Genomic DNA, 16,352 nt, shown 5'->3' with positions numbered 1-16,352 from the left:
ATTTTTTTTTGCTTTTTTATTTTAAAGTAGTTAATTTTAATTACAATGTATTTGTGATTTTAGAAATCCAATTTTATTTCTTTGTAAAACGCTTTGTATCCTGAAAAGCGTTTAATCAAATAATATAATAAACTTGAAACTTGAAACTCTGGATACCAGAGACTGTCATTCTGTGGTGTCTGTTTCAACCTCAGTCCTTCTAGACCAGCATTCTTCAAAGCAAAGCTTGCGGGTCAGTGGTTGTGGCCATTCATACTCTGATTCTTATGTGAGCCAAGGATAATGAAGCCATTGTGACATCACTGATGTGATTGGCTCTTAGGCACTGGTGGAATGAGGCATTATGACATCACAATATCTGCTCTGGATACCAGAGACTGTCATTCTGTTGTGTCTGTTTCAACCTCGGTCCTTCTAGACCAGCATTCTTCAAAGCAAAGCTTGCGGGTCAGTGGTTGTGGCCATTCATACTCTGATTCTTATGTGAGCCAAGGATAATGAAGCCATTGTGACATCACTGATGTGATTGGCTCTTAGGCACTGGTGGAATGAGGCCTTATGACATCACAATATCTGCTCTGGATACCAGAGACTGTCATTCTGTAGTGTCTGTTTCAACCTCGGTCCTTCTACACCAGCATTCTTCAAAGCAAAGCTTGCGGGTCAGTGGTTGTGGCCATTCATACTCTGATTCTTATGGGAGCCAAGGATAATGAAGCCATTGTGACATCACTGATGTGATTGGCTCTTAGGCACTGGTGGAATGAGGCATTATGACATCACAATATCTTCCTTTATTAAATTCAGATTATATTCCTCTTCTCTTTATATTTTCTAATCCTCATATTTCTTTTCTTCACACCTTCCCTATGTACTAACCCAACCTGCTTATTTTTTTTTCTTTTTTTTTTTTAAATTGTATTTTTTCTTTCTTCCCCCTTTCCTATTGTTCCATGTGGATTGTTTACCCCAGTTTGTTTTTCTTTTATTTTTTTTTGCTTTTTTATTTTAAAGTAGTTAATTTTAATTACAATGTATTTGTGATTTTAGAAATCCAATTTTATTTCTTTGTAAAACGCTTTGTATCCTGAAAAGCGTTTAATCAAATAATATAATAAACTTGAAACTTGAAACTCTGGATACCAGAGACTGTCATTCTGTGGTGTCTGTTTCAACCTCAGTCCTTCTAGACCAGCATTCTTCAAAGCAAAGCTTGCGGGTCAGTGGTTGTGGCCATTCATACTCTGATTCTTATGTGAGCCAAGGATAATGAAGCCATTGTGACATCACTGATGTGATTGGCTCTTAGGCACTGGTGGAATGAGGCATTATGACATCACAATATCTGCTCTGGATACCAGAGACTGTCATTCTGTTGTGTCTGTTTCAACCTCGGTCTTTCTACACCAGCATTCTTCAAAGCAAAGCTTGCCGGTCAGTGGTTGTGGCCATTCATACTCTGATTCTTCCCTCTCTCCTTAAAGAATGACATGAAGATGGTTTCCCGCGGTTATCCGCGGGGATGAGAACGGTGATGAATTTTGTCACTGTGTCATTCTCTACCCAGTACTGGCCTTAGTTCCTTCAATATACACCATTATTTTCTGATTCGAGATCCTGCCTATTTGATAGACGGTTTATCAAGAAACCAAATAAACTTGAAACTTGACGGCCACAAAACGCAAAGCTACTTTTCAAATCACCACTTTCCAAAACGAGAACAACCTGCAGAACGCTATTTAGCATTTGCTTCTTTCTTTGCTATATCATTTGCAACACCTGATGTCATTCATCTTGTGTTCAGCACCGAAGGTATCAGCTTGTGTTCCTTGCCAGCAGTGATAGACAAGCGGAGAGGGCTGGGAGAGTAATGTATGGCTCTAATTATGCCTTTTGCCAGCAGCCTCTGCTCCCCTTTCCCTCATTTGTCAGTTCCAGCCTTTCCTGATCAGAGTTCTTTCTTTTTTTTCAACACTGCACGCCAGGAGGAGAGAAATCGCCAGTTAAATGCAGCTGTTTCCTAATTACGTCCAGGTAGGGGAATGAGATGTGACCGAGGTACGACTGCTGCCTAATGTGGACCCAGCGATTGAACTGGGAACTGATGAGGGTCCAGTTCAATGTGGATTATTCTTCTATGCCTCAGAACACCTAAGGGTCTGTGGCCTCTGAGGTGGGTTCTGGACAGATCGACCATGAGATACATTTTGTTCTGGGAGGGATGGGTTGGGGGGAGGGTTATTGAAGTCTTGTATTATATACGAGTCTTTTATTTCTAGGAATTTATGTATTTAAATTTGTACCCAAATGCAAAATACAAAGGAGTGGAGAATCCAAAAATATTTGTGAGACGAAATTATTGTCCACTAAGCTAAGCAACAAGAACAGCCTTTATGCCCCCTGGTGTTGATGAAGGAAAACACCTGAGGTCATGGGTGAACAAAGTTATGCCAAGCTCTACCTAGCAAAACACCATAGGCATAAAAAAAAAACTTTCGTCAGATTACAAAACAAAATGCTAATGCCACTACAAAATGTCAAAAACTTAAGATAAGTCCTCCGACATTAACCAATGTTTCGTGGAATTAACTACTTCTTCAGGGCAACGGGACTAATCCTACGACAAATCATTAAATATATCATATCTATCCAGAGCACAATAATCACAACATCATACTCACAGTAAACTTGTAACCTGCATTGAAAGGACAGCGGTTCTCACTGTACGACGATATACAAATAGTATAAATAAATAACACTGGCTTGGCAGCAGCCCCTCTGCAGAACCACTGAGGCAGGGACCCAAGTGGCCTCCAAAAGAAGGAGGGACCCACGGGGCCTCCAAAAGAAGGAGGGACCCACGGGGCCTCCAAAAGAAGAAGGGACCAACGGGGCCTCCAAAAGAAGGAGGGACCCACGGGGCCTCCAAAAGAAGAAGGGACCCACGGGGCCTCCAAAAGAAGAAGGGCCCCACGTGGCCTCCAAAAGAAGAAGGGACCCACGGGGCCTCCAAAAGAAGAAGGGACCCATGTGGCCTCCAAAAGAAGGGACCCACGGGGCCTCCAAAAGAAGAAGGGACACACGTGGCCTCTAAAAGAAGGGACCCACGGGGCCTCCAAAAGAAGAAGGGACCCACGGGGCCTCCAAAAGAAGAAGGGACCCACGGGGCCTCCAAAAGAAGAAGGGACACACGTGGCCTCCAAAAGAAGAAGGGACACACGTGGCCTCCAAAAGAAGGGACCCACGGGGCCTCCAAAAGAAGAAGGGACCCACGGGGCCTCCAAAAGAAGAAGGGACCCACGTGGCCTCCAAAAGAAGAAGGGACCCACGGGGCCTCCAAAAGAGAAGGGACACACGTGGCCTCCAAAAGAAGGGACCCACGGGGCCTCCAAAAGAAGAAGGGACACACGTGGCCTCCAAAAGAAGAAGGGGCCTCCAAAAGTTCCTATACAATAGCTGAGGGCTGGTCAGCGTTTTTCTCTAAAGGGTACTCTGAGCTTGAGCGCTCTCTAGAGCAGTGGTTCCCAACCCTGTCCTGGAGGAACACCAGGCCAATCGGGTTTTCAGGCTAGCCCTAATGAATATGCATGAAGCAAATTTGCATGCCTATCACTTCCATCATATGCAAATCTCTCTCATGCATATTCATTAGGGCTAGCCTGAAAACCCAATTGGCCTGGTGTTCCTCCAGGACAGGGTTGGGAATCACTGCTCTAGAGAATAGCTCTTAGGGCCTGATTCTATGAATGGCACCTAATGGCATAGAACTTGTAGGAAAACAAAAAAAAGTCCACCAAATATGTTTCACAGAAACACAACCAGGCATGAAAAAAAGAAACAGTGGAACTGATGATCTTGATAACGCCTTTATTTAAACAGGATGCATAAATAGTACAGAGTTATAACATGGACCCAACACGGGCCGTGTTTCGGTTGTAAAAACAACCTTCTTCTGGGGTCATACAAACAATAAACGATACTGCTATACGATGACAATATAAGAGTTGCAAGAAAGTACCAAGATAACTCTGCACTTGATAATCTAATCTAATACTTAGTTTTGTATACCGAGACTTCAGTCCAGGAAATCTTGACTCGGTTTATAAAGATTAAGTTAGGCCAGTAAAGACATAGAGTGAGTTATCAGAAATTTAGTTTCCAAAATGTTTAGTGAACAGAATGGTTTTCAAGGACTTACGAAAAAAAGAAAGGGAACCAGAACTTCTTAAATGAAGTGGAAGGTTGTTCCAGAGTTGGGTAAGCTTGACTAAGAGTCTTGATTCTTTTAATACCTTTACTAGATGGACAGGACAGCTTGAATTGTTGGTCACCTCTTGCAAAAGAGAATCTATAAGAGTTCCAAAATAAAGGGACTAGGGGAGTAAAAATACCACAGAGGATTTTAAGAGTGACACAAGCTTTAGTCGAGGAGAAGACTAAGCTCGTTTGTCAAGTGGTACTTTCTTTCAACTCTTATATTGGCATTTGTACTATTTATTGTTTGTATGACCCCAGAAGAAGGTTGTTTTTACAACTGAAATACGGCCCGTGTTGGGTCCATGTTATAACTCAGTACTATTTTTGCACCCTGTTCAAATAAGGCGTTATCAAGATCATCAGTTCCACTTTGTTTCCTACAGAACTTGTAGGCGCAGTTGTCAATCAACCGCTAGGCATCCTTTATAGAATCACCTGTTCTATGCCCCTTACCATGCCTAATTTTCAAGTAGGCATCAGAGGATGCCTTGGCATAGGTGTCACTATGCGCTGCAGGAATATCTGCACTCAACCTTAATTAGCAATAACAACTGGGTTTTAATCAGTTTTTAACGGTGTGGTCAATTGCCATGCCATTTAGCCAATTAAAAACCAATTTAGTTGAGCTAACCTAGGCGCCATTTACAGAATCAGGCCCGTACTGCGTATTCTGGTGTTCAACTTTGGGCAAGAGGACTTACACCAGCTGAAACCTGATGTAGATCCTGGCACACTTAGGACCCAGACCCCAAATTCTGGAACACTCCTTACCTGGCCAAGCCCCTCCCATAGCCACACCCACTTCTGAACTGCATATGAGAAAATTTTGGACACAGATTTTTATAGAAGATCATATCCTCAATCAATGTAAACAGAACAGCCTCCCGATAACCACCAAAGCAGAACCCTACTATCTTGGATTTCAAAAGAAACTAAAGTCTCTTCTCTTCGAGACAATATTCTCCATTGACAATCAGTAGCTTGTTCTAACTCAATGAACATCATCATATCCTCAACCATTGTAAACTGTACTTCCAATGTCTACTCTTCCCTGTAGAAGATTCAATTCCCTCTCCTCCTCCTGCCAACATTCACCTTACTCCTGTACTTTTTGTCTATCACCTGAATTGTACGTCGCCTTGAACCTAATTAGGCATAGAGCAACTCACAAATTGGTAGATTAGATTAGATTAGATTTGAACCATGCGCAGCCAGATGCAAATCCAAAGTAAACTAGAGGTTAACTTTGTATACCAAGTCATCATTCTGAGAAGGCTCAACTCGGTTTACACTAGCAATTAAATAAACAGGGAATGATTTACAAATGATAAATAGAAGACAATAGCAAAATTTCAAAAGAATTAATTGACAAAATGTTTGGCAAATAGAGTCGTTTTTAAAGATTTACGGAAAATTTTAAAGAATTGGAACTCCTTAAAAAAAAAAAAAAAGGAGAGATCATTCCAGAGTTGAGAGAATTTATAAACCAAAGATTGACTGAATGCCCAACCGTGGATTGTTAACATCCAACCATTAATTTTTAATGGATAATTAATATATTTGCACGTGGATCTCAGGATCGCACATAATTTGAGACACCATTTTATGGAACCTGGGGAGGTAAAGAATATTCTCCACCCAGAAAAGAGCAACTCCAAGGCGCTTTCTTCCATGGTAAAACCTTGGGCACTGGAAGGTGAGGAGCAGGCAGCAAACAGTGGGCTCCTGATCCCGTGGGGAAGGTAGCCCCCCTCCCCCTCCCAGTCAGAGTAAGTTTTGTTTCTCTGTAGCCTGACCTCCCCTGTGCATGCTTAAGAGAGCGCAGGAAGAATACAGGCCTTCAGGGAAATTAACTTTACAAGAACCATTCTCTTTATCAGCTCCCCACACAAAAATCCTGAAGAATGTTGGCATGTAATGTCGCGGGAGGGTTTGCGAGTTTTGGGAAAACAAAGCCATGAAGAGCATAGACAAGGACACCGGAAAATTCAAGAAAGGGATAAAGACTATCCTTTTCTCAAACTACTTCAACTGAAAATATGAAGTTGACAGAGAGGAAACTAGAACTTTCAGGGATCCGTGTAAATAAATTATAGTTAGTTGAATTGGCCAAACTCCTTAGGAGGTGTGTACAAATAGAGGGGCATAATTGAAAGGAACGTCTAAGTCCATTTTCGTCTAAGTCGCAAGTCGTCCAAAGTAAAAAACAGCCTAGGACACCTTTTTGAAAAATACATCCAAAATTTATTTTGTTTTGAAAATCGTCTAAGTATACGTCCTGCCGATCTGATCGTCCAAGTCGCTAAATCGTCCATCTTTATACCGCATTTTCATCCAAGTCCAAAACGCCTAGAACAAGCCCTGTTGGACGTGGGAGGGGTCTGCAAAGAGATGGACTGAACACCCAGACATGCCACCTAAATAGTGGGGTACCTTACAGGGCACTGCTGTGAACTTCACAAAAAGGGTGTCATGTTTTCACCTCACTACAGCTCCCTTATAGGACACGGTGAGCCCCCCAAACCACCTCCAGAATCCCCTAGACCCACTTATCTACCACCTCAATAACCCTTATGGCTACAGGAGCCACTTATATGCCAGTACAAAAGGGTTTTGGGGGTGTATAAGGGAGTGCACATGTTTCAATATCAATGCAGGGATTACAGGGGCTTATGGGCATGGGTCCTCCTCTCTATGGGTCCCTAACCCACCCCCAAGACGACTTAAGCCGCCTCTGTGCAGGACGACTAGGCTTTCCTAGGCCAGGCTGCCAGGTGATGATGGTCTAGAGCAGCGATGGCGAACCTATGGCACGCGTGCCAACTGTGGCATGCGAAGGCCTTGCAGCTGGCACGCGCAGGGCCGCCATCAGGGCAGTACTACCAGGGGGTGCACAGGAGAGAGAGCTGAACGGGGACGATGGGGGACCCGCGGGGTTAAATATAACTCGAGCCGCGAGGCTCATCTTCTACTCCGACTGCCCTGCGCTCACACAGCCGATCGGAAATCTTCCCCGACGTCAGCGCTGACGTCGGAGGGAGGACTCAAGCAAAGCCCGCCCTCCGACGTCAGCGCTGACGTCGGGGAAGATTTCCGATCGGCTGTGTGTGCGCGGCGGGACAGGCAGGAAATAGAAGACAAGCCTACGCGGCTCGAGCTACATTTTGCTGAGAAAGTTGCTAAGATGGGCTGGGAGACAAACGGGGAACACAAAAGGGGGAGGGAGTGCGTTTTGGACACAAGGCATGAACTTGGGAGAGAGGAAAGGAGGGAAAGAGATGCTGAGGTGGGGGAGGGAATGGGTTTTTGCACACAGAAGGCATGGACTTGGGAGAGAGGAAGGGAGGGAAAGAGATGCTGAGGTGGGGGAGAGAAGGGGTTTTTGGACACAGAGGGCATGGACTTGGGAGAGAGGAAGGGAGGGAAATAGATGCTGAGGGGGGAGGGAATGGGTTTTTGGACACAAGGCATGAACTTGGGAGAGAGGAAGGGAGGGAAAGAGATGCTGAGGTGGGGGAGGGAATGGGTTTTTGGACACAAGGCATGGACTTGGGAGAGAGGAAGGGAGGGAAAGAGATGCTGAGGGGGGGGAGAGAATGGGTTTTTGGACACAGAAGGCATGGACTTGGGAGAGAGGAAGGGAGGGAAATAGATGCTGAGGGGGGAGGGAATGGGTTTTTGGACACAAGGCATGAACTTGGGAGAGAGGAAGGGAGGTAAAGAGATGCTGAGGTGGGGGAGGGAATGGGTTTTTGGACACAAGGCATGGACTTGGGAGAGAGGAAGGGAGGGAAATAGATGCTGAGGTGGGGGAGGGAATGTGTTTTTGGACACAGAAGGCATGGACTTGGGAGAGAGGAAGGGAGGGAAAGAGATGCTGAGATGGGGGAGGGAATGTGTTTTTGGACACAGAAGGCAAGGACTTGGGAGAGAGGAAGGGAGGGAAAGAGATGGTTGTGTACACGGGGAATAGAAGAAAGGAGAATTTTTGGTCATAGGGAGGGAGTGAGGTACAGACAGTGGCATACCAAGGTGGGGGTGGGGGCGTGCTGCCCCGGTTTTACGCCCCAAGGGGGTGCACAGCTGGCCACCCTCCAGTGTTCTCCCTAGTCTGGCAAACTGCGTCTCTTTAGCCACTTGAGTGCCACCACTGCCATTGGGAACAGGCCGGTGCCAAGTTCTCCCTGCTTTTCCCTGTGGGGCCGACCAACTCTCACCACCCGCGTCAATTCTGATGTCGGAGAGGACGTTCTGGGCCAGCCAATCGCTGCCTGGCTAGCCCAGAACGTCCTCTCCGATGTTAGAATTGACGTCGAGTGGCGAGAGTTGGTCTGCCCCGTGGGGAAGAGAAGCAGGGCGAACTCGGCGCCGGCCTGTTCCCAATAGTGGCAGTGGCAGCCTATTCCCCAGTGGCGGTGGCAGCATTTTCCCAATGGTGGTGGCATAGGGGAGGGCAAGGAGAAAGAAAGAAAGGGGGGGAGAGGGAGCCAAAAAAAAAAAAAAGAAAGAGGGCTGGGTGAAACAAAGAAATATGGGGCACGGAGAGAGAGAGAAAGACAGACATACAGAATGAAAAGGGGTATGGAGAGAGAGAAAAAGAAAGAAGGGGGCAGGGTGAAACAAAGAAAAAGTTTGGGGAGGGATTGAGGTCTGGAGGAGAGAAAGCATACAGGAGGCTGAAAAAAGGGAAGAAATATTGGATGCACAGTCAGAAGAATAAAGTGCAACCAGAGACTGATGAAATTACCAAAGGTAGGAAAATGATTTTATTTTCAATTTAGTGATCAAAATGTGTCCGTTTTGAGAATTTATATATGCTGTCTATATTTTGCACTATGGCCCCCTTTTACTAAACCTCAATAGCGTTTTTTAGCGCAGGGAGCCTATGAGCTTCAAGAGCAGCGTGGGGCATTCAGCGCGGGTCCCTGCGCTAAAAACCGCTATCGCGGTTTAGTAAAAAGGGAGGGGGAATATTTGTCTATTTTTGTATAGTTGTTACTGAGGTGACATTGCATAAAGTCATCTGCCTTGACCTCTTTGAAAACCCGCGGAATATAAATGATAATTAACATTTTCTCTGCGTACAGCGTGCTTTGTGTTTTTAAAATTTTATTGTTGGTAGATCATTTTGACTTGGCCACAAAGGTAAGGGGGAGGGAGGGGAGCTGCTGAAAGAGTCTACCTTGACGTGGTTGCAGGCTTACAAATCTTTTGGTCAAAGAGTGCGGCGACAGAGAAAAGTATGTGTGTTTTCGGCCCATGAATGAAATCATTAAAACATTATAAATTGCCAATAAATTGAAATGAAAACCAAAGGATTGTGAATCAAATTGATTCTCTGACAATACAAAGATTCCAACCTTTAAAAATGATGTTACATAGTTCAGGCAACTTTATAAAGAGTTTTTAGATACTAAAATCTTGTTATTAAGGTTTAATTGACGTGCTGGCACTTTGAGGAAATTCTTTGGTTTTGTGCGGCAGTTTGGGCACTCGGGCTCAAAAAGGTTAGCCATCACTGGTCTAGAGGCTGAATTTTAAAGGTGGGATTACGATTTTTATGAAGTTGGGGGGGGGTCGGTGATCACTGGGGTAGTGTGTGGGGCTCTGTATTATGCGTTTGCAGTGCTTATCTGGTGACTTAAAGTTTTGTCTATGCTGGGCTGTATAACTTTTGGTTATACATTCTGCACAACTAAGTCTAAGCCGGCCCACATCCCGCCCAACTCCAACCCTCGACACTCTTCCCAAAACGCCCCATTTAGCTTTGGTCATTCAGCGGCACTATGAAGGCCTAGGTCGTTTAGAAATACGTCCAAAACCCGTTTTCATTATCGGACGTATTTTGACAATATTTGTCCAAGTGCCAACTTAGGCCGGTTTTTGGACATTTTTCTCTTTCGATTATGAGCCCCATAGTGTATAGAGTATTTACTTGCAATAGTAAACCTAGTCTAACATGGTATATACATAGGACAATTGATTTGGTATACACATGTGCATATAAGTAGGATGATGGATTATGGCATAACCATGCCGATATTAATAACTCTGTAACATCACCACAGAGCTCCGTGTATTTCAGGTACTTCAAAAGCAGAAATCACATTACAAAAAGCATCGTCCCCTCAAACAATGACCCCCCCCTCTAAGCCACTACAGCAGGGGTGTCAAAGTCCCTCCTCGAGGGCCGCAATCCAGTTGGGTTTTCAGGATTTTCCCAATGAATATGCATGAGATCTATTTGCATGCACTGCTTTCATTGTATGCTAATAGATCTCATGCATATTCATTGGGGAAATCCTGAAAACCCGACTGGATTCTGGCCCTCAAGGACCAGAGTTGCCCACCCTGTCCTAGAGCAGGGGTGTCAAAGTCCCTCCTCGAGGGCCGTAATCCAGTCGGGTTTTCAGGATTTTCCCAATGAATATGCATGAGATTTATTTGCATGCACTGCTTTCATTGTATGCTAATAGATCTCTTGCATATTCATTGGGGAAATCCTGAAAACCCGACTGGATGAGGGACTTTGCCACCCCTGCACTACAGGAAATAATTGTACTGCCTCTTTGCAACCAAATCTCCTCTCGCTGTCCTTCTCTAGTCTCTGTTTTTGAGGTCATCTTTCACTCTGACTTGCTTATTCTGTTCAGACCTGAGAAAAGTTACTCGAGAACTATACTAGGCCAGTGTTTTTCAACCGCTGTTCCGCGGCACACTAGTGTGCCGCGAGATGTTGCCTGGTGTGCCGTACGGTGCAGACACTGATTAGGCCTCAGGCCGGGTCCCGCACGCGCTCCCATGAGACGCCCCTGGTCCCCGCTGCTGTTCAGTTTCGATCTTCTGCTCTGACGCAACCGGAAACAGGAAGTTGCAGCAGAGCAGAAGATTGAACACTGAGCAGCCGCGCGTGCGCGGCTCTTTGGGAAAGCGTGCATGTCGCCGAAAAACAAAACCTACAAACTAAGGTGAGGCGAAGGGAGAGAGCTGGCTAAACAGTAGGATCGATTGGGCAGGCGAGTGGTGGCTGCGGGGACCGTGCGATCGCTCGTGTTCCCGGCTCAAATTGGAAGGAGGGAGTGAAAGGGAAAAGGATTCTGGGCCAAGGGGATGAAGACGGAAAGAAAAACCCACAGCAGGAAAGAAAGGGAAGGACAGGCAGGTGAGCCAGATGCTAGAAGCAGGGGGGGGGAAGAAAGAGGGAAAAAAGCTAGATGGGGTTGAAAAGAAGAGACACACTGGTATGGAAGAGGAAGATAGGGGAAATCTGGACACAGGAAGGTAACAGAAAGAGGGGAAATTATGTGCATGGGGCATAGGGACAGAGACATAAAGGGGACATGCCATGGGGATGGTATATGGACACAGGGGAGGGGGCAATGACAGATACATAGGGGAGATATTAGAAATGGAGAAAATAGGAGCACAGAAGCGAGATGGTTTGTGGGGATGGGACAGGGACCGAGCTCGCAGGCTCCAGTGGCTTGCACAAATTACATTGTAACGTGCCATGAAAATAAGAGGGAGGAAGGTAGATAGATAAGCCACGTGAGAGGAGCTGAAGGGTAGTAGAAAGGAACAGATGGTAAAGGAGGGAGGGAAGGGTGGTGGTGGAAAGGAATAGGACAGACATTGAAGGAGGGTGGAGAGGAACAGACCCCCAAGGGAAATGTGGAAGACAGAGTGGGAAGAAGACAGATGCCAGACTATGGGGGAGCGGAGGGAAGAAGATGGGTGCTAGACCAATTGGGGGGGGGGGTGAAGGGAGAGGCACAGTAACAGCAAATGGAAGACATAGAGAGAAGACACACAGTGGATGGAAGGAATTGAATGAGAAGATGGGAAAGCAGAAACCAGACAACAAAGGTAGAAAAAAAAAAATTCTATTTATTTATTTATTTTTTTGCTTTAGGATAAAGTAGTATATTAGTTGTGTTGATAAAAATTTATAAACAAAGTCCTGCCAGCTGAACATCTCTTTCTCTAGTTCAGCAGCCAGAACTTTGATTTATAAGGAGGGAATAAGCTAAATATTGCAGTACTGAGGCTTATATGGATGCAGCGGGGACGGTGACGGGGCGGTGAATGGGATGGCAGTGGCGGTGACGGGGCGGTGAATGGGATGGCAGTGGCAGTGACGGGGCGGTGAAAGGGATGGCGGTGATGGTGACGGGGCGGTGAATGGGATGGCAGTGGCGGTGACGGGGCGGTGAAAGGGATGGCGGTGACAGTGACGGGGCGGTGAAGGGAACGGCTGTTGACGAAGAGCTACGTGTGTGTCTTTCTTCGATTCCAGCCAGAATATCAGCTTTGTGTTCAGCCAAACAGGCCCAGGTTTCGCACTGAATAAAGTATTTTATAATTTTTATTTCGTAATAAAGTAATTATAAAATACTTTCTTTGTGTTTATTTGATTCCTATTCAAGAGAATTACTTTATATATAGTCAATATAGGCACAGAGTTAAATTTTTTAACATTTTCTAATGGTGGTGTGCCTCGTGATTTTTTTCATGAAACAAGTGTGCCTTTGCCCAAAAAAGGTTGAAAAACACTGTACTAGGCTATTCTATGTTATTTTTTGCTCTTTCTGAACCTTTATTTTCCTTCATTTGTGTGCACTAACAAATCCTCTGAGAAACTTCCAGAATGCTTATAAACAAGAGCTGAAAAGCCAGGACTGACTTCGTTTCTGGACATAACCTGGAGGCACGTGACAAGAAAGCAGAGGCATGCCAGTGCTGGGGCAAGCGGTTTTGGCTCGGGGCAAAGTGCCCGCCTCACATTTTTTAGCAGAGAATGGCAGCACCTGTTTACGTACTTGATTGCACGGTCCAGTGTTTCCATGGAAAGATTTGAAGGATGAAATGAAAGAGCCAGCCAGTGTGTGAGTTACCACCAGGCTAGAAATGAGAATGTGCTACTTTCTTCCTTACTCTGATGCTGTAATAGGCTGACTGAGGTTTATAACAAAAAGCAGTGAAAGAGGAACTCAGAAAAAAAATATCTGGCACACTACGATGACATTTTGTGCACTGAGGGCCAGTTCTACAACTGGGAAGGAAGGAGGAAGGAGTGGTTAGAGCTACAGCCTCAGCACCCTCAGGTTGTGGGTTCAAATCCACACTGCTCCTTGTGACTCTGGGCAAGTCATTTAATCCCCCCATTGCCCCAGGCACATTAGATAGATTGTGAGCCCCCCCAGGACAGACAGGGAAAAATGCTCAACTACCTGAATAAATTCATGTAAACCGTTCTGCATTCCCCTGGGAGAACGGTATAGAAAATTGAATAAATAAATAGGGTGAGGTGTTTCAGTCTCTGATCACCAGAGCTGGTATTGTGATGTCACAATGCCTCATTCCACCAATAAGAGCCAACCTCATCAGTGATGTCACAATGGCTTGATTGTCCTATACTTGACTCATTTTCACTACATTTTGATTTCTAGAGTGGCGCAGTGGTTAAAGCTACAGCCTCAGCACCCTGAGGTTGTGGGTTCAAACCCCTGCTGCTCCTTGTGATCCTGGGCAAGTCACTTAACCCACCCATTGCCCCAGGTATGTTAGATAGATTGTAAGCCCAGTGGGACAGGTAAAGAAAATGCTTGAGTACCTGATTGTAAATGACCCAGATAACCTTGATAGGTGGTATATAAGTGCCTGAATAAATCAAATAAGGCATCTCAAGGATGGACGGTGGGAGCATAACCCAAAATCGGTGCGTCTGATATGGATATGTCCCCGTTTACATCGGCCATAGACCTGGCACAACTGTGTCCAGAAAATGCAGCAGGGACACAGATGACAACGTCAACAGCCCCCATTCAGTGCCTGCGATGCCATCCCAAACAGAACCTCATTAGTCTGAGCTATTCCTGCATCTCTCTCTGTACCCTGCTGTGCCCTTCTATTTCTCCCACTTTGTCCGGGGTTTTGAAAAGCCTCCCGACAAAATTGCGTCAGGAAGGGGCATCCGCACATACGTGAATGCAACGCGGTGGTGTCATGCGTGTGACGTCATTGTGTTGCATCTCTGTGGATGCTGTCCGGGGGTGGGGTGCGGAGCAGGGTATGCCAGAGGGAGAACTGGGTGGTCCTGGGGGTGTGGCCATGGGTCCGGATTTTCCCAAAGGAAAAGTAAGTAAATGCAACAACTTTATTTATTAATTCCATTACATTACATTAGGGACTTCTATTCCGCTTATACCTTGCAGTTCAAGGCGGATTACAAAAGAGCTAACTGGACATTTCCAGTGAAGTTACAACAGTTTTGGGTTTTTTTGGGTTTTTTTTTTTGGTTACAAGGGAGGAGAGGTACCTGGATTAATTCTGGAAGAACTTGCAAATTGGATATTAAATTGACTGTACGTTACTGTGTGATATAACAAATAGATTACAATTAGAGTACAAATAAGATTACGTTATATTTCAGGGATCTGAATACTTGGTTGGTGTTTTGGGGAGGAAGAGATTATTTAAGTGGAGGTTTTGGGGGAGAATTTATCTAGGAGGAGGGGGAAGGGTTGGGTTAAGATATCTGGATAAATTTTTTGAAAAGTAAGGTTTTGATTTCTTTTTGAAAAGTTTTGAAGTCGCTCGTTGCCGTCAACAGGTTGGAGATGGAGTGGTTAAGTTTTGCTGCTTGCGTCGCCAGAAGGTTATCAAACATCTTTTTGCGCTGAGTGCCCTTGAGTGGAGGAAAGGCCAAAGGGTTCGGAGTTCTTCTTTGTCTTGAGGTGAGGATCTGGTTTAGGCGGTTGTTTAGATAGGGGGGGGGGGGGGCGAGCCGTTTAATGCTTTGAATAATAGACAGTAGAATTTGAATTGAATTCGTGCTTGCATAGGTAGCCAGTGAGAGTCTAGGAAGGCAGTTGTAATACGATCATATTTTCTCTGGGAGTAGATCAGTCTGAGGGCAGTGTTTTGTATAGTCTGAAGTTGTTTTATCATGTTGGCAGGACAAGGTAGATAGAGGGAATTGCAATAGTCCAGTAGACCTAAGACTAGGGATTGGACAATTAGCCTGAATTGTGCTGGGTCGAAGAATTTTCTTATTTTACGTAGATTTCTCATAATTAAAAAAGCTTTCTGGGATGTTTTATTGATTTGGGACTGCATTGTGCAGCATCTGTCTATCGTTACTCCTAGGAGTTTGAGTTCGGGCTGTATTGGGTATTTGGTGTTTTTAATTTTCAGTTCTGTAATGGTGGGAGTTTTGGCCTTTTCGAGCAGAAGTAATTTTGTTTTATCTGAGTTTAGTTTCAGTTTGTGGTCTACCATCCATTTTTCCACTGCATCTAGGGTTATTTCCAGTTTTGCTGTAGTGGTGGGCTCTGATGGGTCGAAGGGGAGGAGTATGGTGATGTCGTCTGCGTAGCTGAAGGATGTAACATTTACATTCAAACAGAGACTGGATGGATTCCTGAGGGATAAAGGGATCGTGGGATACTGAGAAAGCTAACCAGAAAATAAATGTAGAAACCCAACCAGGTCGTGCAGGTGCAAGACCGGAGGGCTAGGACTTTGATAGGAAGATAGGACTCAATTAGGAAACCAAGGAGGCATGGGGGCCCCTTCTGGTGATTTAGACAGGTCGTGAACTGTTTGGGCCGCCGCGGGAGCAGACTGCTGGGCAGGATGGACCTATTGTCTGACCCGGCGGAGGCACTGCTTATGTTCTTAAGTTATCTAAAGTGGTTCCAAGGGAGGAAATAAAGAGGTTGAGGAGCATAGGTGATAGAGATGATCCTTGTGGAACTCCGCATGGGTTGGACCATGGTTCTGATTTGATATTATTGGACTTTACCCTGTAGGTTCTTTTTCCAGGGGAGCTCAGAAAGGTTTACATGAATTTTCCCTGTCTGTCCTGGGGGGCTCACAATCTATCTAATGTACCTGGGGCAATGGGGGGATTAAGTGACTTGCCCAGGGTCACAAGTAGCAGCGTGGATTTGAACCCCTAACCTCAGGGTGCTGAGGCTGGAGCTTTAACCACTGCGCCACACTCTCCCCTTTAAGAATGACAGTGCAAAAAGAGCTTCAATAACTTTTAGGGTGCAAAATGGCGGCTGGTTGGGAAGAGGAGTGAACCAAAG

At 45.3% G+C, this 16,352-nt stretch overlaps 1 protein-coding gene across 3 annotated transcripts in view; it reads right to left on the bottom strand.

The window, feature by feature from the left end:
- The window catches only part of BAHCC1 (BAH domain and coiled-coil containing 1), a 320,033-nt gene that overhangs the window by 101,283 nt on the left and 202,398 nt on the right, over positions 1-16,352 (bottom strand). The window lies entirely within an intron of this gene.

This window comes from Geotrypetes seraphini, chromosome 10 (assembly GCF_902459505.1).
Source record: "Geotrypetes seraphini chromosome 10, aGeoSer1.1, whole genome shotgun sequence".
In the NCBI taxonomy this organism is placed as follows: Eukaryota; Metazoa; Chordata; class Amphibia; order Gymnophiona; family Dermophiidae; genus Geotrypetes; species Geotrypetes seraphini.
This window is presented reverse-complemented; position numbering and strand designations above follow the sequence as displayed.